General features: G+C 34.0%; 2 pseudogenes; both read right to left on the bottom strand.

The window, feature by feature from the left end:
- Nucleotides 1-5,900: 5,900 nt before the first annotated feature.
- Nucleotides 5,901-6,845, bottom strand: LOC109702456 (olfactory receptor 52E4-like; annotated as a pseudogene).
- Nucleotides 6,846-16,615: 9,770 nt separating this feature from the next.
- LOC109702455 (serine/threonine-protein phosphatase PP1-gamma catalytic subunit pseudogene) lies at nucleotides 16,616-17,594 on the bottom strand (annotated as a pseudogene).
- Between the last annotated feature and the right edge of the window lie 6,609 nt (nucleotides 17,595-24,203).

Genomic DNA, 24,203 nt, shown 5'->3' with positions numbered 1-24,203 from the left:
ACCAAGAGGAAATTAATTAATTTTATGAAGCCATTATTACACTTATCCCAAAACCAGGCAAAGACACCTCCAAAAAGGAGAACTATAGGACAATCTCCTTAATGAACACTGATGCAAAAATCCTCAATAAAATAATGGCAAACCAAATTCTACAACACATTAAAAGATCATTCACCACGACCAAGTAGGCTTCATCCCAGGGATGCAGGGGTGGTTCAACATATGAAAATCAATAAATGTAATAAACCACATTAACAGAAGCAAAGACAAAAACCACTTGAGCATCTCAATAGATGCAGAAAAAGGCTTTGATAAGATCCAACATCATTTCATGATAGAAGCTCTAAGAAAACTAGGAATAGAAGGAAAGTACCCCAACATTATAAAAGCTATATACGACAAACCTACAGCCAGCATTATACTTAATGGAGAAAAACTGAAACCATTCCCTCTAAAATCAGGAACCACACAAGGATGCCCACTATCTCCACTCCTATTCAACATAGTACTGGAATTCCTAGCCAGAGCAATTAGGCAAGAAGAAGAAATAAAAGGAATACAAATAGGTAAAGAAACTGTCAAAATATCCCTATTTGCAGATGACATGATCCTATACCTTAAAGACCCAAAAAACTCTACTCAGAAGCTTCTAGACATCATCAATAGCTATAGCAAGGTAACAGGATATAAAATCAACATAGAAAAATCATCAGCATTTCTATACCCTACAATGAGCAAACTGTAAAAGAATGTATGAAAACAATTCCATTTACAATAGCCTCAAACAAAACCAAATACCTAGGTGTAAACCTAACAAAAGACGTGAAAGACCTCTACAAGGAAAACTATACACTTCTGAAGAAAGAGATTGAGGAAGACTATAGAAAGTGGAGAGATCTCCCATGCTCATGGATTGGTAGAATCAACATAGTAAAAATGTCTATACTCCCAAAAGTAATCTACATGTTTAATGCAATTCCCATCAAAATTCCAATGACATTCATTAAAGAGATTGAAAAATCTACCATTAAATTTATATGGAAACACAAGAGGCCACGAATAGCCAAGGCAATACTCAGTCAAAAGAACGATGCTGGAGGTATCACAATACCTGACTTCAAACTATATTACAAAGCAATAACAATAAAAACAGCATGGTACTGGCACAAAAACAGACATGAAGACCAGTGGAATAGAACAGAGGACTCAGATATGAAGCCACACAACGATAACCAACTTGTCTTTGACAAAAGAGCTAAAAATATACAATGGAGAAATAGCAGCCTCTTCAACAAAAACTGCTGGGAAAACTGGTTAGCAGTCTGCAAAAAACTGAAACTAGATCCATGTATATCACCGTATACCAATATTAGCTCAAAATGGATCAAGGATCTTAATATCAGACCACAAACTCTAAAGTTGATACAGGAAAGAGAGGAAATACTCTGGAGTAAGTAGGTATAGGTAAGAACTTTCTCAACAAAACCCCAGCAGCACAGCAACTAAGAGATAGCATAGGTAAATGGGACCTCATAAAACTAAAAAGCTTCTGTTCATCAAAAGAAATGGTCTCTAAACTGAAGAGAACACCCTCAGAGTGGGAGAAAATATTTGCCAGCTACACATCAGACAAAGGACTGATAACCAGAATATATAGGGAACTTAAAAAACTAAATTCTCCCAAAACTAATGAACCAATAAAGAAATGGGCAAGTGAACTAAACAGAACTTTTTCAAAAGAAGAAATTCAAATGGCCAAAAAACACATGAAAAAACTCTCACCATCTCTAGCAATAAAGGAAATGCAAATTAAAACTACAGTAAGATTCCATCTCACCCCTGTTAGAATAGCCACCATTAGCAACACCACCAACAACAGGTGTTGGCGAGGATGTGGGGAAAAAGAAACCCTCTTACACTGTTGGTGGGAATGTAGACTAGTACAACCACTCTGGAAAAAAATTTGGAGGCTACTTAAAAAGCTAGAAATTGATGTACCAATTGATCTAGCAATACCACTCTTGGGGATATACCCAAAAGACTGTGACACAGGTTACTCCAGAGGCACCCGCATACCCATGTTTATTCCGGCACTATTCACAATAGCCAAGTTATGGAAACAGCCAAGATGCCCCAGCACTGACGAATGGATTAAGAAAATGTGGTATCTATACACAATGGAATTTTATGTAGCCATGAAGAAGAACAAAATGTTATCATTCGCTGGTAAATGGATGGAATTGGAGAGCATCATTCTGAGTGAGGTTAGCCTGGCCCAGAAGACCAAAAATCATATGTTCTCCCTCATATGTGGACATTAGATCAAGGGCAAACACAACAAGGGGATTGGACTTTGAGCACATGATAAAAGCGAGAGCACAGAATGGAGGGGTGAAGATAGGTAAGACACCTAAAAAATTAGCTAGCATTTGTTGCCCTTAATGCAGAGAAACTAAAGCAGATACCTTAAAAGCAACTGAGGCCAATAGGAGAAGGGGACCAGGAACTAGAGAAAAGGTGAGATAAAAAAAAATTAACCTAGAAGGTAACACACATGCACAGGAAATCAATGTGAGTCAATGCCCTGTACAGCTATCCTTATCTCAACCAGCAAAAACCCTTTTTCCTTCCTATTATTGCTTATACTTCTCTTCAACAAAATTAGAGATAAGGGCAAAATAGTTTCTGCTGGGTATTGAGGGGGTGGGGGGGAGAGGTAGGGGGCGGAGTGGGTGGTAAGGGAGGGGTTGGGGGCAGGGGGGAGAAATGACCCAAGCCTTGTATGCACAAATAAATAATAAAAGAAAAGATAATAAAGGGAAGAATGTATTAGTGCTAAAAAAAAATAAAAAGGAAAGAAAAGCCAGGAATGGGAACAACAAAACCACATGCTGTGCATTTATGTCATATCATGCGTTTTATTCATAATCTCATTAAATTCTCACAACCAAAAAATAATAATTAATTGTGCCTCTTCTGGGATTTTATTTAATTTCAGTCCTAAAATGTGAGTTGGAGTAAACTGAAAGTAAATTATAATAAAAAAATTCAATCAGAAGAATGACATTAGCAAAGGAGATATGTAACAATTAAATGATATTACAGTTGAAATGTGTCTTGCAATATTGTTGGAGATGTACGCAGAGAAGCATGTTGGTGTCAGAATGAAACTTTTGTTTCTACACACACATATATAGTTTCAACTTTATTCTCTTTTATTATTCTACTTTCATGCATGTGTATGAGTACTTAGATCACATTCAACCCCACATTACCCTCCCACCTACTTGTTCCCACTCAACAGATCCCTCGACTTATGCTCATGTCATTTTGCTTTTTAGGTCTATATTCTGTATAAACAAGAGAATATGCAAAAGTTCTCAGTCTGGCTTTTTTTATTTAACATGGTGATTCCCATTTCCATTCATTTTCCTATAAATATCATAACTTCATTCATCTTTATGGATGAAAAATATTCATGATGTATATATACCATTTTTTTATCCATTCATCAGTTGGTAGACACTGACTCAACAGTGTGGCAGCTGTGAATACCGCCACTGTAAACATGGGTAAGAAGGTATTTCTACTTATGCTGACTTCCTTGGATATATGCCAGGGAATGATACAGCAGGATCTTATGGTAATTAATGTTTTTCTTTATACAACTGATAATCTTTGAGAGATCATTGGTTATTAGCATAGATTTGATATAGTCAGTTTCGTGATTGCAGTTTGAAAAAGTCTGAAAGTTGGTTGATATATGAATTTTAATAGGGAAATGTAGAAAGAGAGTAAATTTAAGAGTAACTGCAATCATTTAAGTGAGAGATAATTGACACATTTTCTCAGATCAAAGGATGCACCAGAACTCCCCTCAAATTTCTTTGTCTTTGGGAATTTTGTCTTCTTTCTACTTTTAAGCCACAAATAAAGTCCACTTAATGATCTCCAGAAGTCTGTCTCTATAGAAAAAGCTATAAATTGTTTTTACCACTAACATCAACTCAATCCAAACTGATGTTACTCAAACAGAAGCTTCTTTTGCATAGCAAGAAGATATAAACTATGAAGAAGTCACCATGCTCAACTGTGCATTTAAGACATAAGAAGGTACATTGTGATGTTACACTTGCATTCTGTTGTCAGACTGATACTCTAAGGAATATTTAATTTAGGCATTCTCTCTTGTATGGTTCTCCCTGTGTCATGGGTCAGGCACTTGAAGCTTTCTTAGTTCCATTTCTTTTCCCTATATATTTGGGAAGGACTTGTTCCAAAAATGGCAAATGGCAACCTAAACTAATTTCAAGATAAGAACTCTCTCTTCCTTTCTCTTTCTCTCCCCACCCCCTCCCAACACACACATGCCCTCCCTTTCATTCAGTTTTACTGAATACTTCTCTTCAACTTCAGGATATGCCATACTGTAAATCACTTCTGTTCTCTTTTTATCAATGGGAGTGAAATGGGTCCTCACTAATAAACCTACTGCACTGAGGAAAATTTGCAATAAAAATACAGTAAAATGATATTTTAAAACTTACATTGCAATGAAAAGAAGACAGTTTGGCATCTCTGACAGAAAGCCTATTTAAAAAAAGGCAAAACTCTATGCCAAAAATCATGTCTGAAAGTAATTACTAATGAATACTTCAGTTTTTCATTTTGTGATGCATAGGTGAAATATCTAAAAAATATATAAAAGAATGCAATAACTATATTATAAAAGATACGATGTTTTCTGTGACCAACAATTTTTGTCAAACTGTAAAGTTCTAAAAACTTTGAAATTTTATTAGTACAGTATGATACATCACTGAGTCATCTATGGCCACATAGAAAGTTTCCTCTCTTAGAAAGATATGAAAAAATATTTTAAATGTTTAGTATGAATTAGAAATTATAGTATTGGATTTAGCTAAAAGTTTGTTTGAAAGGCAATCTCAGGCATGATTACTAAGAAGTTGGGAATGAAACAAAATAAGAAGAAAGTCAATAAGATATTCATTAATGTAATTAAAACATTCTGAAATTAAATTTGGATACTGGTTACAAAACTCTGTAAATACAATAAATATGAAGAAAGCTATTAATTTTTTATTTATGTCTCTTGTGTGTTACAGGTAGTTCACCAGTCTCTCCATTTTTTGAAATTTTACCAGGGACTGATAATGATTTGTGTTATGTTTTTCTCATATTTACTGACATGATCACATTAGAAATTTTATCAATACTTTGTCAAAATGCATTGATTTTTAAATGCAATAATTGCCTTTCTTTTGCAGAAAATTTATTAATCATTCCACGATAAGTTCATGAAGGAATTTAGTATCCAATTTGGCTTTCATAGAATGCTTTTCCCTGGTTTCAGTACCATTGTAGAGCTGGCAACAGATAATGAGTTTGACTGTAGAGACTAAGATGAAAGATGAATAGCATGCAGACTGCAATAACTTTGAAATTAAGGAATATCACTTAAATAATAGTAATATTGGCAAACAGATAGTTGAAGGACAGAGTTAGAAAATATTAATTCATGGGTCAAAGCCTGAAGAAATGTATGACATGAAAATCTTCCCTTTTTTTTCAAACCTATGTATAATTTTACTAGTGACATGATAAACATCATTGTCCCACACATTCAGTAATCTTGCTACATCTTTTACTTGAACCAAATACACTCCATCTTCTATCACTCTCACTGAGAAGAACATATATAATCTATTGAAATAAGTAGATTACCCAAGGGAAACACTGAATATGAGTATAGGAGATGCTAATAATGGCCAAAGTAATGTCTGAGTGGCCCTTTCCTAGTGTCAATTTTGGGCACCCCGAGAAAGATACAAAGTGAAGAATTGCCTCAAAGAATTTATTAACTTTCAAATACATTTGAGTTACTTTTTCTTTACAAATATTCTCACAATTGCCTCTCTAATTTGTTTTGTCCTGACTCCATAAATGACTGGATTTAAACAAGGAGGAACAACCACATACAGATTGGCCAGAAGGATGTGAATGTAGCGAGGGATATTTCTACCAAACTGGTGAGTCATGAAAGAGAAAAATGCTGGTGAGTAAAAGGCCAATATGACACAAACGTGTGAACCACATATGCTAAGTGCTTTGAGTCTGGCATCCCTGGAAGGAAGGTGGAAAACAGCTTGTAGGATCTGAACATAAGAGAATGCAATGAGAATTAAGTCAAAGATCAGGAAAGCGATGGTAAATAAGCCATAGAAGATGTTGATCCTTATGCTGGCACAGGCCAGATGAGCAATTCCCATGTGTTCACAGTAGATATGAAGGATAATGTAGTGTCCACAGAAGGGCAGTCTTTTGAGAAGAGGGCAGAAGGGAATGACAAGGAGGCCTGGCCTTCCCACTACAACAGAGGCCATGATAGCTACCACCTTGTTTGTGAGGATAGTGGTGTATTTTAATGGGTAACAGATGGCAACAAAGCGGTCAATTGCCATGGCCAAGAGCACAACAGACTCCATACCAGTGTAGGTGTGTATAAAGAACATTTGAATGAGGCAGCCTTCAAAGCTTATCTCCCTAAGGTTGAACCAGAAGATATCCAGCATCTTGGGAATGGTAGAAGTGGAGAGACCTAGATCAATAAAAGAAAGAAGAGCAAGAAATTAGAACATGGGCTGATGAAGGCTCTGCTCCATCTTAATCACACACAGGATTGCAAAATTCCCCCCAAGTGCTATCAGATAGATAAACAACAAAGAAAGGGAAGGTAAAATCCACACATGGAAAGCTTCCAGACCTGGGATGCCCAGCAAAAGGAAGGCAGAGGGATATGAAGCAGTGTCGTTGACAGAGGTCATCCTTCAAGGGCTCTTGGAAGATATTCTACTGTCTTTTTCAGGATTTCTGGGGAGATATGAAAATGATATATGGTAGTTGAATGTTGCTGTATATAGTAGTATGTCAAATAAACTCTTAAAAGAGCAATATAAATAAATAATTGGGGAATTAACTATCAAAGATATTGAAATTATTCACTATCCCACTTAAAATTGTATGAGAATTGTGGAAGTTAGAAACCATCTTCTCTGGTAGGTATATGTTATAATGATTCATGATCTTCTTTAGCTTATTCTTTTACAAAACACTCATCTACTTAAACTACTAACTGAAATTTCTTCCAGTAACCAGAACTTTTACACATCTTCAAGTTTCATTGGTTACAGATTTTGCTCAGTCACATAAGAGAAAGCTCCCCCAAAATGTTCTATAAAAACAGGTAAAGAATTGGAAAAGAAAGAGATTTTTGGAGGTGATGGTCAAGAAGAAATACACATAAGAGCCCATTAGGTACTCATACTAGCTGTTCTCCAGGTGTGACTTCTTTCTTTATTTGCGTTGTCTACATAATGTTCATATCTATCACTCAGTGAGACTGGATTTGTACTTTGTTTGATGAATAAAGGATTATACTTGTTATCCTAGCTACTCAGGAGGCAGAGATCAGGAGGGTTGTGATTCAAAGTCAGTCCAGGCAAATATCTTAGAAAAACCCATCACAAAAAAAGGGCTGGTACAGTTGTTCAAGTGTAGGCTCTGGGTTCAAAACTCAGTACTGCAAAAAAAAAAAAAGAAAAGAAAGAAAGAACGTGAATTGAGAAGGTGCAGATGGGGCAGAAATATTCACAATCACAATTTCTGACAATGGAAATGTCATAATAAAACACCCTATATAGCTATCTTAAACAAACAAAAATACCATTTATTTTACAAAAATGATGAACAGGAAGGCAAAACAGGTCCTGTCTGGAGAGCTGGCACCAGTGGGAGCAGGGAGGATATAAGGAAAGAGTGTTGGAGGATGAATATAGTGGGAATATTATGTACACATGTATACAAATGGAAAAGATATACCAGGAATGGTGAGAGAGAAGATAAAGGAAAATAAGGGAGGGAATGAATTCAACTATGATATATTGTAAGACCTTTTGGAAATATCACAATATGCCACAGTACAACAAAAATAAAAATAAAAGATTAAAAAATTGTGCTAAAAACATAAAAATACACTTACAACTGAAGAATATGAAAGCAATGGGGAAAGAAAATAGACTTAAGCTGACACTATGTACTTATATGCATTAATGGCATTAAAATGCTTAAATCATTAGACATCAGGACCTGTGTATGTAACATGAAATGGCATATTACTGCACAGTCAGCAGGAATGCTAAAACTAGAAGGCATAACAATTCCAACTTTTGGTGAGGTTGTGGAGCAATGGGTTCTCCTACAGACAGTGTGAAATGAAACAAGCAAATTTTTTGGAAAAGTAGTGGCTTCTTATGAGTTTATTAATGCACCATACTCATCCTTCCACACAATTGAGCTCCAAAGTGCTTACTCAAGACACCTGAAAGTATATGTGCACTTAAAGACTTGTGAAAGTATATTTATACCAGATTTTTTTATGGTTTCCCCAGAGTGGAAACACAAATACTCACCAAGAAGTGAACAAACAAATCAATCTTGTTTACATAATGGAAAAAAGATGGATTGATGACTTTTAATGAAAAACAAAAATGACAGAGCAACACTTATTAGTTATATGGTTATATGAAGTTCTAGAACATGAAATGAAATTCTGTGTTAAAGTACCAGGTAAGTTATTACCAGGAGTTGAGAAGAATCATGGAATCAGTTGAAAGAGTACAAATGGATGCTTTAAGGTACTGAAAATATTCTATTCTTTATAGTGGTATAGAATACATAAGCCTATACATTTATTGAAAATGTACAGGTACAACTTGTGTACTTAAGCATATGTAAATTTTATCTTAAAAATGCAAATCCAAACCTGCAGAAAAAAGCAGAAGGTTTATGGTTGCTGAAATTGGATGGTGAGTATGGTTTCTCTACTTCATTTGTAGATGTTTCAAATTCTTCATAATAAAATAAGATATAATTCTAATCTAAATGAATGTCATCATTAATGTCTGTAATCTAAAGTACAATATTATTCTATTTATAAACTATTGAATTTTGGAGCTTATTTTAGAGATTGAAATTTTTATTTCAATAGAATAATTTATGTCACTCAATAAAGAGACCCAAAAGAATTAAAATAAGATCACTACATTTCAGTGACACTAAAAAAGAATAAAATAAATAACCCATGATAAGATTTAATATTCTGTAATGATTTCTATTTTGATGGTACTTACCTTTAATTCCTGATATTTTCCTTATTTGTACTCTCTAAGCATTCTTCTTTGGATCTGTGCTTCTGCCATCATGAGAGGGCAATTATCATTTCAGTTTTTGTCACAATGGCAACACTAATTTTAGAATAACATATATTTCATATATATACCAATAATGATATCATATGTCTAAAGTTTAAAGAATACTTAAACATACATAATTAATATTTATTGGCCCTCAATATATATAGAACCAGAACATACCACAGTACTCCTGTCATTCATTATCTATTGGTAGATGTAGGTGCAGCAGATGAAACAGCCTCTACCCTGCACCTGGCCCATCCCACTGCCTTTCCCAAAAGTTGTGTGGGTAGGGGTGTATTTAAAGGTCTAATGATTTACATGGTTTCAAATATAATATAATGTAATATGATATGATGTGATATGAAATAACAATGTGATGTGGTGTGATATAATAAATATAATATAATAATCTTAACAGACTGGTCTTGTTAGCTGATGTCTGCTCAGTGTCTGATTCACTCATGTACTATGGCCATATTAAAACACACTTCTCTACTGTAGATGATTGGGTATCAGTTCATTGGTTGTTCAGGGCTACTCTCTTTAGGCCCAAGGAAACCTGGATTTATGTATTCACTCTTCCAGTTACTAATAACATTATATAAACCATTCCCTAAGCCTAGTTTTATTTATCAGTAGAAGTTGATAGAACAGAATGAACAAAATGGATATCATCAGTATCACATTGCATTGATAGTTAGAAAGGATATTGCATATGATGTACTTAATAAAATGCCTTGACACTGGGTGTTTATTAGTGCTAGAAAGAAAAATTTGTCATTATTATAACCCATGGGTATAGTTTTTGGTATTACTATCTGCATTGTAAATAAAGCACATTGTACTAATAGTAGAGATGGAAATTCATTATTCTAGAAGAAACCATGTGAACTGAGTCCTCACCATTCAATCTAAATTTAAAATAAAGTCCCTCATCCAATTAGATTTGGAGCCTATGTTTCAAAGCAGTTTCATAATATTCTGTATACCGTGCATATTTAGTTAGAGAATAATTGGTAAAACATTTAAATTTCCTTCATTGACACCCATTCTGGAAAGATTTTTTTCCTGGAGCAAATTTACAAATCACTCGAATTGCATTAGAATGAATTCCATCTGAGGAAAATAGGACTCTAACTCAAATTGCTTTTTTATCACTCAAACTATGAAAAATGCACTGAATTCCATTTGAACAAACTAGGACTCTAATCCAAATTTCCTGTATGTCACTCAGTCTATGAAAATCACTATCATCTTTATGGATGTGGTACTTTCATTATGAAGGCATGGTAGAAGATTTTATTGCCTTGAATGATTCATAATAATTATACAAAAATAGTGTTCTGGTGCATTAAAGTAAAATCTGTTATATATGCATAATCAGTGTTATTTTTATTGTCCATCCTATGACAAAAAATCAGATCTTAAATTTCTGGTTGGAATCAACTTTTGCTCACTGCCTCTCATCTTGTGATGTTTTGTACAGTTAGGCCTTCTCTCTTGTGAGCAGATACACCTACTAGAGCTTTGAATTACTAAACTCTAAGTCCCTCTCAGGTCACACCTCACATTTTTTCCTGACCACTCATTGCTTTCCCTTTCACATGTGTTGTCAGGTCATTTGAAGTTCTGGAGCATATGATACATTCTTTCTCATCAACACTAAGTATTTTCTGTCAGTTTCACTTCTTAGCTTTCCAAAGTAGTTTTCATCCCACATATCTACATCTTTTTCTTTCATTGACTACTGTCCCTTCATTCATCTATCAGATATGCCTGCTCAAAACCCATTTAGAACCTCTGCAAAAACTTTTCTTCCAGTGGCTGTGGTTGTTAAAGAAAAGTTAGAGTGAAATCAATGAAAGTCTCTTCAGGGGAACCATGTAAGTTACAGGGAATTCTTTCCTGTATCTTAGTTACTTCTCTTCTCCATTTCCTTTAATAGTTAGTTAAACTTGCATTTTCCCCACATTTTGTCTTATTTATAGGTATACTCCTTAACTTTTAGTATTTTCTATCTTGTTTTCCCTTTCTTCTCTTACTTAGTTGTACATCAGCTCTTTAAAACTTGAAGCTAATACTTTATTTCTGCTTGTCATCTCCTTCCAGTCTGCAGTCTCTCTCTCTCTCTCTCTCTCTCTCTCTCTCTCTCTCTCTCTCTCTCTCTCTCTCTCTCTCTTTCTCTCTCCACCCTCCTTTCCTCATCTCCAGTCTCCATATTTACATCTTCCCCACTCCTTCAGAATTTCCCCCATTTTAAGTAAAGTTTATTTGAAAAAGCATTTCTTAAAATTGTTTATAACATTATTTCCATTTTTCCTATTTCATTCACTACTCAATGGCCTATAAAGATTATTAATAGACTTTTGTTTAACATTGGAGTTTCTTTTGCAACAATGCTCATTTGTCTCTGTTTCTAAAAATCTTGAATATAGTCTGAATTTATGTTATTTGTATCCTTGAATCAATGAACCATTATTGGTCATTTTCCTTTCTAATAGTCCACTAATGCAATATTTACTTTTTAAAATTGCTTATTCATTTATTCATATGTGCATATATTGTTTGGACCATCTTTCTCCCAAACCCCCAGCCCCTTCCTGCAATAGTTATTTTAACAGGATTTCTATCTTAACAGATTTGAAGTGTACAGTGCACAATTGTTTATAGCTCCAATGCAGTACATTAGCTGCCTAGAACTTATTCTTCTTCCACAACTGAAATTATACACACAGTGGTTAGCAATTTTTCTTTCCTCATCTCTCCAGTCCTTGACAATGATTATTCTGTTGCTTGTATGAGTTTGGCCATTTTAGATACTTCCTATAAAGGAATTACATAATATTTGTCCTTCTGGCACTGGCATAATTTACTGAAAATAATACACACAATATTTATTCATATTTTCATATTTTGAAGGATTTCCATTTTTATGACTGAATAACATCCTATTGTTCATACACACCATATTTCTTTTTCTATTCACCTGTTGTTAATATTTGGACTGTTTATAAATTATGGTTATTATTAATATTGTCACAATGTTAATGGTATTGACTACTTCAGATCATACTTTCATTTTTTTTTTTTGGATAAAAACAACTCAAAAGAAGGATTGCAGATTCATATGGTAATTCTATTCTTAATTTTTCTGGAACCTTAATTTTTTCAAATTGACTATACCATTTTATATTCCAACTATCAGTGTACAAGTTATAATTTCTCCAAATTTCTACCAACATCTATTGTCATTATTTAAAAAGTATAATATTCTTCCTAACAGAAGTGAGGTAATGCTAGAGTTTTGGTTTACTTTTCCCTAGTGACTAACAGCATTACACCATATCTTACATGTTTTTGGACTTTTTTTGTTGTTGTTTATTTATTCACATGTACATACACTTTTTGGGTCATTTCTCCACCCTTATCCCCTCCCCTCCTCAGTTTCAGGCAGGTCCCGTTCTGCCCTTATCACTGATTTTGTTGAAGAAAAGACATAAGTATAATAAGAAAGACAAAGTGTTTTTGCTAGCTGAGTTAAAGATAGCTATACAGAAAGATTCCTACTATTGCTTTCATGTACCCATGTGTTATGACCCATGTTGATTCAACTCTAAATGATCTTTACATTGGTTCCTGATCCCCTGCTAGTGATAATCTGTCATTTTAAGGTTTCTATATTAGTTCCTCTGGTCCTCTTTACATAAATGTCTAAATCTAAGCCCATTTAAAAATCATTATTAAGACTTTTAACATATTTATTATAAGAGTTCCTTATATACATTGCAAATTAACCCTTTATCAAATGTTTGGTTTTCTTTAATTACCTCCCATTCCTTAGGTCTCCTTTTAACTATTTTTTTCTTGCTATGCAAAAGCTTTTCAGTTTCATATAGTCCCATCTGTCCATTTTTATTTTTGTTGTCTGAGTCTTTGGTATTGTTTTTAATATACCTGGATTATTCCAGTAATTTTGAGTGCATAGAATTTTTTGTTTCATAAATATTAAATGAATACCTTCTATCATCTGCTACAATCGTAACATTTATTTAGATCATCTTTTTTTTTCTACATTTCTGATACTCCCAGATGTTTTCAGGCCTAAAGAATATTATAAAATACATTCCATGAGATGTGAGGTGACTCTGAGGAAATAATGTAGGACATGTTCCTGCATTGCTCCAAAATATGTTTTCACATGGTCAAAGGGAGTACAAAATTTCTGCAGTTTTCCATTTTTCTCCCCCTTAAGACATTTTCAATGCACATAAATGTCCTCAAGTAACTTTGTTGAAATGGCAATTTCACAAATGTATTTGATCCACAAAAATGCTTCAATGGGACACTTTTAAAACAATGGGGAATCAAGTTTCAGGCTTACTAGTTTTTAAAATGGTATTATGATGTGTTGACTAGAAATTTTTACGTTAATGCCTTCAAGCAAAATTTGTTTTTGCTTTTTTTTCCAATGTAAAAACTGCATATCAAATGTAGATTTTAATAAGAATGATGGAGATAAAGAGCATTCTATATACTGCTTTTAGCACAGTGTCTGATACATTTTTGAAGTTTAGTCACTTTTCTAAATCTTTACAAGAATGTACTAACTACAGGATTATTCCAGATAATTTGCGAACATTAGAGTACTCCTTAAAAGATTCCAGAATGACAGTATTTACTATCTCTGTTATAATCTTTCACTATTTTGTTCATACTTTTCATTCCTCTTTTATGCCTACATTCTGTTTCATCTCTTTTTGTCAGATTCTGATCACAATTCAAAAAGTCCTGTTACATTCTACTAATTATAACAGTATTCTTTTTCTTATATCATCTAGTAAATTTTAATTTAGCACTGTGCTTATGACTGGGGACTCAAAATAAAATAAGTTTGGTCTTCTTGCAGATTTTAAGTGATAACACTGTTAGGCAGCTATATTTACAACTGAATTGCCCTTCAAAGCTATCACAAAATAGTGTAGTTAGAAAGTAAACTGACTTTCTACACAGTTGCTATGAACAAACACTGAAAAAAGATTTCATAGCAGTAGCTTTCTAACCATGACTATATAATAGTAGGTAAGTGTTAGTTAAAAATACAGATTCTAGGTCCTGACTCTGGAATTTCTGAATCAGTAACTAACAATTTCTATAAAACTCTCTAAGTGAATCAAGTTCAACAATGTATATAAATTTGAAATGATAATATACAACAGCAATTGTTAGTTGGAAAGTGTTAAATAATATAATCACAAATTTAGTAAGACAAAATATGATTCAATATTTCCTAATTTGTATGAAAACTCATACAAATTGCAGTTTCCATGGAGCTGTCTCATAGACTTTGGTAGTTACATAAGAATTTTTTTTAATTTTTATTTTTTTATTATTCATATGTGCATACAATGCTTGGGGCATTTCTCCCCCCATCCTCACCCCTCCCTTACCACCTACTCCGCCCCCTCCCTCTCCTCACCACACCCTCGCTACCCGGCAGAAACTATTTTGCCCTTATCTCTAATTTTGTTGAAGAGAGAGTATAAGCAGTAGTAAGAAGGAACAAGGGTTTTTGCTAGTTGAGATAAGGATAGCTATACAGGGAGTTGACTCACATTGATTTCCTGTGCATGTGTGTTTCCTTCTAGGTTAATTCTTTTTGATCTAACCTTTTCTCTTCCTTACATAGCTTTATTGACATAAATAACATTCAGAACATCAGTTCTACTATTGTGTAAAAGCTGTGAAATGTATCTTGGTTCACTTGTTCATATAAACTGGTAAGTTGAGCTTTCTACAAATTTCTGCCATTACCTCCTCCCTCATTATACATTTAACTTAACCTCACACCTCAGGCTTTTATTAGCAGAGTTTTCCCACAAAACTGATGGAGAGTGACATTGAGATATAAAATGTTAACTATCATGTCTCAAATAAATCTGTTTCTATTCCCAATCCAATATGGTGGTTTTCTTTGTGTATTCCATGTGAACAGTCTTTTGGTTTTTTCCAACAGTATTAAAATTCTTTTTATAATTTGTCTTTTTGCAGTACTGGGGCTTGAACTCAGGGCCTACACCTTGAGCCACTCCACCAGCCTGTTTTTTGAGATATGGTCTCACAATCTATTTGCCCAGGCTGGTTTGAACTGTGATCCTCCCAGGAATATAGGTGTCAGCCACCTACACTAGGCAAATAATGGTGTTTTTTTTGTTGTTGTTGTTGTTGTTTTAACAAGTTTGCCATTTAATAAGTTTGAATTAATTTTTACCTGATGGTATTGTACACGGTCATCTGTTGAAACTGATTTCTTTTGAACAGATCTTAGTTTTACAAAGTCATAGATACAGTGAGTTCTGTATAAACTGGTGGACAGCAAGTCAGTTCCCCTGTTTTGAAATACAAGCCTCAACTTCACTGTAGAATAGAAAGCATAGGCCAAAGAAAGCATAATCGGTCACTCCTACAGAACATTATTTGTTTCTTTAATTTGAAGCTTTCTGAATGGAGGAGTTCAGGCCTGATCTAACCTCAAAAAGATTACATAATAAATTGACTATATGGAAATTGTAAAAAATGTTACTAACTTTAATCACTAATAGCTTAAACAATACTATATTTCTAATTGCTATTAAAAATCAAAAATTTATTCTGCATCCCTAAGAGGTGGCATTTGTACACAACCACACCACTCTGTCCTCAGGGGTGAGTCACTACATATTCCAAAGGACACTCTGGCTTTCAGAATGAGTCACAAGCATTTAAAAGAACGGCTCGAACTGTCATCTGAAGTGGTAGGTGGGGAAAGTGTGCTTTAATTAAACATCCCAGCAGTGATGCTGGAGGGTGAAGATCACTCCTATAGTATAAAAACTCCTTTGCACAGGATAACACAAAATGAGAGAAAAAGCAATCCCTCTGAAACAAATTTTTAAAAAAATACTCACAGTGCTTTATAAGAACAGTACATATTTCATAACAACATGTACAGATTCAGAGCACACTCAGGCACTTTATAACCTAAAGAAAATGAGCATTTACATTATTCATGATTTGTACTGTATTTTGAAAAAAGTTCAATTGTACATTTACCCTTGGAGAGGATACTCTGTCCTGGGATGTACAGCTTCAATAAGGTTGTTTGCAAAGGTTCAGGGAATAAAATACAAAACACTTTTTCTTGGGAATGGACTTTCTTTCATTTGTTGAAATAATCAGTAAATGCCATTCAGTAAGTCAAAAATGGAAGGAGGGCCCCTAAAACACAGTTCTATCTTAACAAGTTGACCTGTACACATTAGTTTTAAAAATGAAAGTTATAAACTCTATGCTACAAGTCCCAACTAGGCAGTGTCAAATGCCATCCACATCTTTGCTTGCATTGTGAGCATACCTATTGGAGGTGTGACAGGTCTTGTAGAATTTGGCTTCTTTTTCTCTGCAGGTTTTAAAATCTGAGGAACCCATTAGTGTTTTGTCCACATTCATTATGACACTTGCATTGCCAAACTCTCCACAATAATCGAGTGCAGAAAACAGAGTGACCCACTGCCTCTTTGCAAAAAATTCATATCTACAACCATGTGATGGAATCTACATATTAGATACAAATCATGGTTATGGAGAAATTTTGCAACCACTTCTGCACCAAATGTGAAGGATATTCCCTTGTTATTTTCACCACAGCCTAAGACATCTTTATTAGGGATCAGACCACTAAAGATCACAAAGAAGACTTTGATCTGGTACACCACTTGGTCTCATAATTTGCCCAATCTGCTTCATAGATTGAAGATCTGGTGACAAACCTCCACGACAGCATAATATTTTCTCATCCACAATGGGTGCTATTGGTAAACAGTTCAACAGTCTGTGAAAGTTTTCAATAGTTAATGTTATACCTTCTTTTACATTTATCGTAATATCCATATTGATGGATATTGATGTGTATTGTTGACACATTCATGGTTCCCTCTGTCAAGAAAGAAATCCTCATGACATTTGTTTTTGCAGGCCAACAGATGGTCTCCAATGACTGCTTACCCCCATCCACATAGTCCCCTACACACAGACCATAACTTTCTGACAGGAAGCCACCATTTTCAAAAAGTCAAAGTAAATCATTGTATTGCCTATGGATATTACCACATATTTTGAGTGGTGCTTCAAGTTCTAGTAGGATAGACTGACTGAGAAAGATCTCGTGAGACTTCAAGCACAGTCCTCTGATTTCATTCTCCAGCAGCTAAACATTCTTACCTGGCTTGGACACTCTCACTCCAGCAGCCTTTGGATGATGCTGTCCATAATGAGTTTATCTATATCCCCCCATCACCTTCCCATAGCCATATTCATACATGTACAGAAAATGCATCAACTATTCATCCCCTCCTTGGCCTTCCTGCCCTGCTGGTTGCCAACACAAAAGAGTCCCCCATTTTATATTCATGTCATTCATTTTTATTTTTTTAGGTCAAGCTTCCACATTTCAGAGAGAACTTGTGGTATTTTTCTTTCTCATTGTGTCTTATTTCCTTGACATGATGGTAGAATTAGAAATTTTCCTTCACTCCTATAATAATATACCTAGTCATTCTTATCAAGCAGAGTAATACTATGACAACCTGTATCATTTTAGTTTCCACCAGATAAGCATAAATTTTACAAATAAAAGTAAATAACTCTTATACATATTTTCAGATTACATTTTAGTTATTTTAATTCTTTTTTTACAAAAGCTGATGATGCTTTCCATGACTCTTCCTTTTGTTCTTATAATTCTTTTATAAATTCTCTCTCTCCTTGTAATAAGGTCAGTCTTATACATTACCCTAAGTTGTATGCTTCTTATCATGGGTTACTGGCACCTATTTAGGGAGTTTTGTGCTTAATTTAAGGTTTTTTTTTTTTGGAACAATTTCATTGGAATTTTGATGGGGATTGCATTTACTTTGTAGGTCACTACTTGGTAACATGATCATTTTCAAAATATTAATTCTGATGATCCATAAGAGTGGGAGATCTTTCCGTCTTTCAATTTCTTCTTCAATTTCTTTCTTCAATTTTTTGTACTAATCATTTTAGAGGTCTTTAACCTCCTTAGGTATATTCTTAGGTATTTTTTTAGGCTATTGTGAATGGAATTGTTTTCCTGATTTGTTTATCAATATGTTCATTATTGGTGCATAGAAAAGTTCTGTTGTTTTTACTTCTTTCTATTTCACAGAAAGTGTTTATTGAATCTATGAGTTTTTGGTGGAGTCTTTATTATCTTTTAAGTATAAGATCATATCTACAAATAGGAATAATTTGACATTTTCCTTTCCTACTTGATATCTTTTTATTTCTTTTTCTTGCCTGATGGCTATGGTTAATAATTCAAGTACTTCTGGGCCTTGGTGGCTCATGCCTGGGTGACAAATAAGGTTAGGGGATAGTGGTTCAAGGCCTGCCCAGGCAAAAAGTTAGTGAGACCTCATCTCAACCAATAGCTGTGTATAGTAGCATGCACCTGCCATCCCAAGCTACATGGAGACCGAGGTTGGGAATCTCATGACCCAGACCAGTCAGAACAAAATAGTTTGTGAGAATGCATCTCAGTTGAAAAAAAGCTGAGTTGATGCTGCATGTCTGTCATACCAGAAACTGTAGGAGGCTTAAAATAGGAAGATCACAGTCTAGGCCAACCTGGGCAAACAGTGAGATCCTATCTCCAAAATATCCAAAGCAAAAAGGGCTGGAGGTATAGATCAAGTAGTAGAGCACCTGTTGCAAACACAAAGCCCTGAGTTCAAACCCAAGCATCTCTAAGAAAATAGAGAATTCGATCATGGCATTGAATGAGAGAAGTATATACCTGTTTTCTTCTAGAAGTTTCATGGTTTCAGGACTTACATTATGTCTTCATTATGTATCAAATTAATTTTTGTGAGTGACTTCTGTCTTAACAGGAGTCAAATTTCATTATTTTGCTTTTGGATACCTTATTTGTCCAATACTATTTATTTAAGAGAGTACTATTTTCCCATTTTGTTTTGTGATAGTCTTGTCAAAAATTAGTTGAATATTTCTGGGATTTCTATTGTGTTTGGTTGACCCATGTGCCTGCTTTTATAACATTGTTCTACTCTTTAAACAACTACAGCTTTGAAATGTAGTGTGGCATCAGAGAGTATCATGTCTTAACGTTTTTCTAGATTGTTTTGTCTACTGGGGATCTTTTGTATTTACATGTGACTCTTAGAATTTCTTTCAGTGTCTATGAAAATTTCCATTAGACATTTGATAGGAATTGCACTGAATCTGCAGATCATTTTAGATAATATGGACATCTTAACAGTATCGATTCCCCTAAACAATGTAGTTTTAGCAGATGTGGTGAAAACAAAGCACTGTATAAGTTTGACTGCAAGACTTTGCTTGACTTTTTCCTTCTTATGATTTTTCATTTAAATAACATAACTCAGCTATTGCTCCTATAACCAGGACCCTAAAATGAAACACATGGACATCTGAACCTACTTTCTGAAACAGATCTGATCCCAGTAATCCATTCTTTAAGTAATCAACTCTTTTGTTCTACACCACTGAGTTTTGGGTGATTAATTAATAGGGTTAACTTCACCTGATAAAGAAACTATTTATCCAGTCAAGTACTATGACAAATTAATGAAATAATTGATATAAATAAAATGCTCAGAGCTATGCTAAGAACACAGAAAATCTTAGTAGTAACTCCTAATGCTTCCTACTTATGATTGCATCTTTCCTATTTTTAATTTAGTGTGTGTGTAATCATGAGAACAAGAGAGATTTTTTTAAATTTTTCTACATGAGAAGACAGTGAGTCCAAAAGAAAGGTAACATTGTTCACAACCAAATCCAGTGAATTTTTGTTATGACTTGCTGTTTGACAATGAGGAAATAAACAGAGTGGTACAAGACAGCAGATGTTGACTTCATCTGAGCAAAGTATACTTCACTGGCAACCACAAGAATAAAGTATGCTTCATCTATCTTGGTCTACAGTTTAAAGCTTCAAAAGTAAGCCAACAAAAGTGCCCCTGTCACGTTTTCCAATATTCTGTGGTTATCTTACTTTATTTTCCTAGTGTACCTAGTTTCTATTCTGGAGTTTCCATCCATCTTATACAACCTAACTGCACTATCTTCCATGAAATCTTCTCTAATGCATCTAATGCAAAGTGATCTCTCATTTCCATAAAGATAACATTCCACAAATAGGTAAGGAAGAAGTGAAACCATCCATATTCACAGATGACATGATCTAATATCTAAAAGACCCAAAACACTGCTCCTAAAATTCATACATACCATAAACAGCTCTAGCAAAGTAGCAGGATACAAAATCAGTTTACAAAAATCAGTAGTCTTTCTATATACCAACAATGAGAAAGAATTTAGGAAAACAATTCCATTTACTATAACCTCAAAAAAAATCAAATACCTAGAAATAACCTTAACAAAGGATTTAAATAACCTCTATAAGTAAACTACAAACCATCGAAAAAAGAGATTGAAGAAGAGTACATAAGATGGAAAGATTTCTCCTGCTCATGGATTGGTAGACTTAACTTAGTGAAAATGGCTATGCTATCAAAAGATTACATATTCAACACATTGACATTCATCAAAAAAGATTGCAAAATCAACCCTAAAGTTCATTTGGAAACACAAAAGATGACAAATAGCTATGGCAGTACTAAGAAAAAAATCAATGCTGGAGGTATCACAACACCCAACTTGAAACTATATTACAGAACTATAGCAGTAAAATCAAAACAGTACTGGCACAAAAACAATTATAAAGACCAGTGGAACAGAATAGAAGACCCAGATATGAATCCATGCTGCTATGCCCACTTAATTTCTGGCAAACTTACCAAAAACATATGGTGGAGAAAAGACATCCTCTTTAACAAATATTGTTATGAAAACTGGACATCTGCCTGCAGTAAACAGAAACTAGATCCTTGTCTTTCACCCTGTACAAGTATGAACTCAAAGTTGATTGTGGACCTTATTATTAGACCTGAAACTTTGAACCTAGTGTAAGAAAGAAAGGAGAATACTATGGAAGCAATGGACATAGGCAAAGACTTCCTCAGTAGAACTCAAATAGCTCAGCAATTAAGAGAAAGTATTAACAAATGGAAATGCATGAAATCAAAAAGCTTCTGCAGCAGGAAAGAAATGGTTTCTAAATTGAAGAGGCTGCCCACAGAATGGGAGAAAATCTTTCCCAGCTATACATCAGACAAAGGACTGAACCAGAATACACAGGAAGCTCAAAAAATTAAACTCTACAAAAATCAATAACCCAGTGAAGAAATGGGCAAATGAATGAATAGACCCTTTTCAAAGGAAGAAGTCCAAATGGCTAAAAAACACATGAAAAAATGCACACAGTTCCTGACCATAAAGGAAATGTGAATCAAAACCATATTAAGATTCCAACTAACTTCTGTTAGAATAACTGCCATCAAGAACACAAATAACAACAAATGCTGGCAAAGATGGATGGAAAAATTACAACACTATGGAAAACAGTATGGAGGTTCCTCAAAAAACTGAAAATACAACTGCCATAAGAGCCAGCTATACCACTCCTAGGGATATACCCAAGGAATGTAAGTCATGTTATAACAAAGACACCTGAACCCCTATGTTTATGGAAGCGCTATTCACAGTAACTAAGCTGTGGAAACAAATGCCCCACTACTGATGAATAGTTTAAGAAAATATGATATTTACATACAATGGAATTTTACTCAGCCACAAAGAATGAAATTTTGTCATTTGCAGGTAAATGGATGGAACTGGAGAACATCATAAGTGAAGTTAGTCAAGCTCAAAAGTCCAAAAGCCACATGTTCTCTCTCATAGTTGGAATATAGATTTAATACAAATATAGCAATATTATGAAAAACTGGTTACATATGAGAGGTGTAGGTTAAAAGAAAGAAACTAGGAAGATGAATATGGTTGAAATATTCTCTATACAAGAATGAATATAGAATTCTTAAACCATCTGAAACCACCAGAAGAAAGTGACTAAAGAAGAATGAAAAGAAATAGAGGTGATGAACCAATTGGGGTTATAATAAAATACATGGAAATATCACAAGGAAACCCCCTATATAGCTACCTTTGTCTCAAACAATCAAAAATGTCATTTTGGGGGGTTTTTTGCCTTTTTTCTTTGACAAAATTGGAGAACAGGAGGGTAGAAAAGGTTCTGCCCAAGGGTAGGAGTTGGTACCATTCTAGAAATCGAGAGGGTAAAGGAAAGCAGTGGAGGAGGTGAATTCAAGTATAATATATTTGAAACATTGTAAGAATTTTTATAAATGCCACAAAGTACCACTACCCAGCACAACAACAATAAAAAAAGATAACATTCCAAGGTTGTGACTTTTATTGACTTGCAATGAATTATTTCTAGCCAAGATGAAAGACTATAAAATTTACAACAAAGTGATTTAACAGTGACAGTGTTTTTAAGAACTCAGATTTATTTTTTACATTCTACAAAATCAAGTTTTGAAACTTTATAAATTTATCTAATATTTAACTCTATATTTAATTCTATTCCCTGGAGAAATCAACTTTGAAAGCCTCTAGATGTACATTCTGAAATTTAATGCCACAATATTTTATGATGAGTTTATTTTAAAACCTAATGATTCATTTTTTTCACACTGAATTTCCTGGTTTCTTGCTTTATAGATGAGGATTTAGGTTAAGTATAATAACCTAGATTACCTTACTCTTATTCACCCCATCTATCAATATATATTTCTGAGATTGTGTCTTGTCACAGCCTTAGGTGCTAGGATTACAGGTGTGGACAACAATGGTTAGCCTCCTTTTACTGACAGTAATTACATGGAAACATATTTTCATTTATTTATTTTTTACATAACATTTCCTTTACTTTTGTGAAAGGTGGGGATACCTTGTGGTGTTTACACAAGCTCTTACAATGTATCAAATATATTATACATGAATTCACCTCCTCAACCATTCTCCTTCATCTCCTCCTCCAACATTTACAAGGAAAAGATAGGTGTGCTATTGTCCAAAACTTACAAAGTAATAGATCAAAATATGTTCTTATAATTCCAGGAATTGGGGATGATGTCTCCAGGGAACAGAATTGTGACTGAATTGGTTTGGTTGAGATTGGGGAAGGTTGAGATCCACTGCACCTTTTAATCATGAGTTGTCAATAGACATTCAAGTGGTGTTTTTACTAATACATTTACAGATACAAGGTTTCTGAGATATTTAAGCAACATGCATCCTCACAAATAATTTTGATATGAAGTAAATGAAGATTTTTTGTTTGTAACACAAGAAAAACTGTCTTGGAGTGATTTTTATTTTTTAAAATTTTTACTGAATACATTAAAAACTGTACATATTAATATTATTAATATTAATACATGTATTAAAATATTAATACATGTATTAAAACATATATTAATAATGTTTTAATACATGTATACATTGTATAATACTCAAATCAGGGTAAACCTGTCTCCTCAAACATTTATCATTTCTTTATGATAATCAAAGTAATCATACAGTTTTACAAAACTAGGATTCATAGTCACCCCACTATGCAATAGAATATCAGAAATTCTTTCTCCTATTTAACTGTACCATGTTGTCCACAAACAAAGCTTTTCTCTCTTTCCCTCCCCCTACCGTTCCTGCCTCTGGTATCTACTTTTATACTATTAGTGTCTATGAGTTCAACTTTTTTAGATTCCAAATAAGAATGAAATCATGAAAACCTTTATATTTCAAGTCTACAATTCACTGGTATGGCAGAAATATTATCATTCATTTAGATTCTCTTCCACTTCTTGATAGTGTATCCAAATCCATCTGTAATGTTAATAT

The sequence above is a fragment of the Castor canadensis genome, chromosome 1 (assembly GCF_047511655.1).
Source record: "Castor canadensis chromosome 1, mCasCan1.hap1v2, whole genome shotgun sequence".
NCBI classification, from domain to species: Eukaryota; Metazoa; Chordata; class Mammalia; order Rodentia; family Castoridae; genus Castor; species Castor canadensis.
The sequence above is the reverse complement of the archived record's forward strand: the minus strand, read 5'-3'. Positions and strand labels throughout refer to the sequence as shown.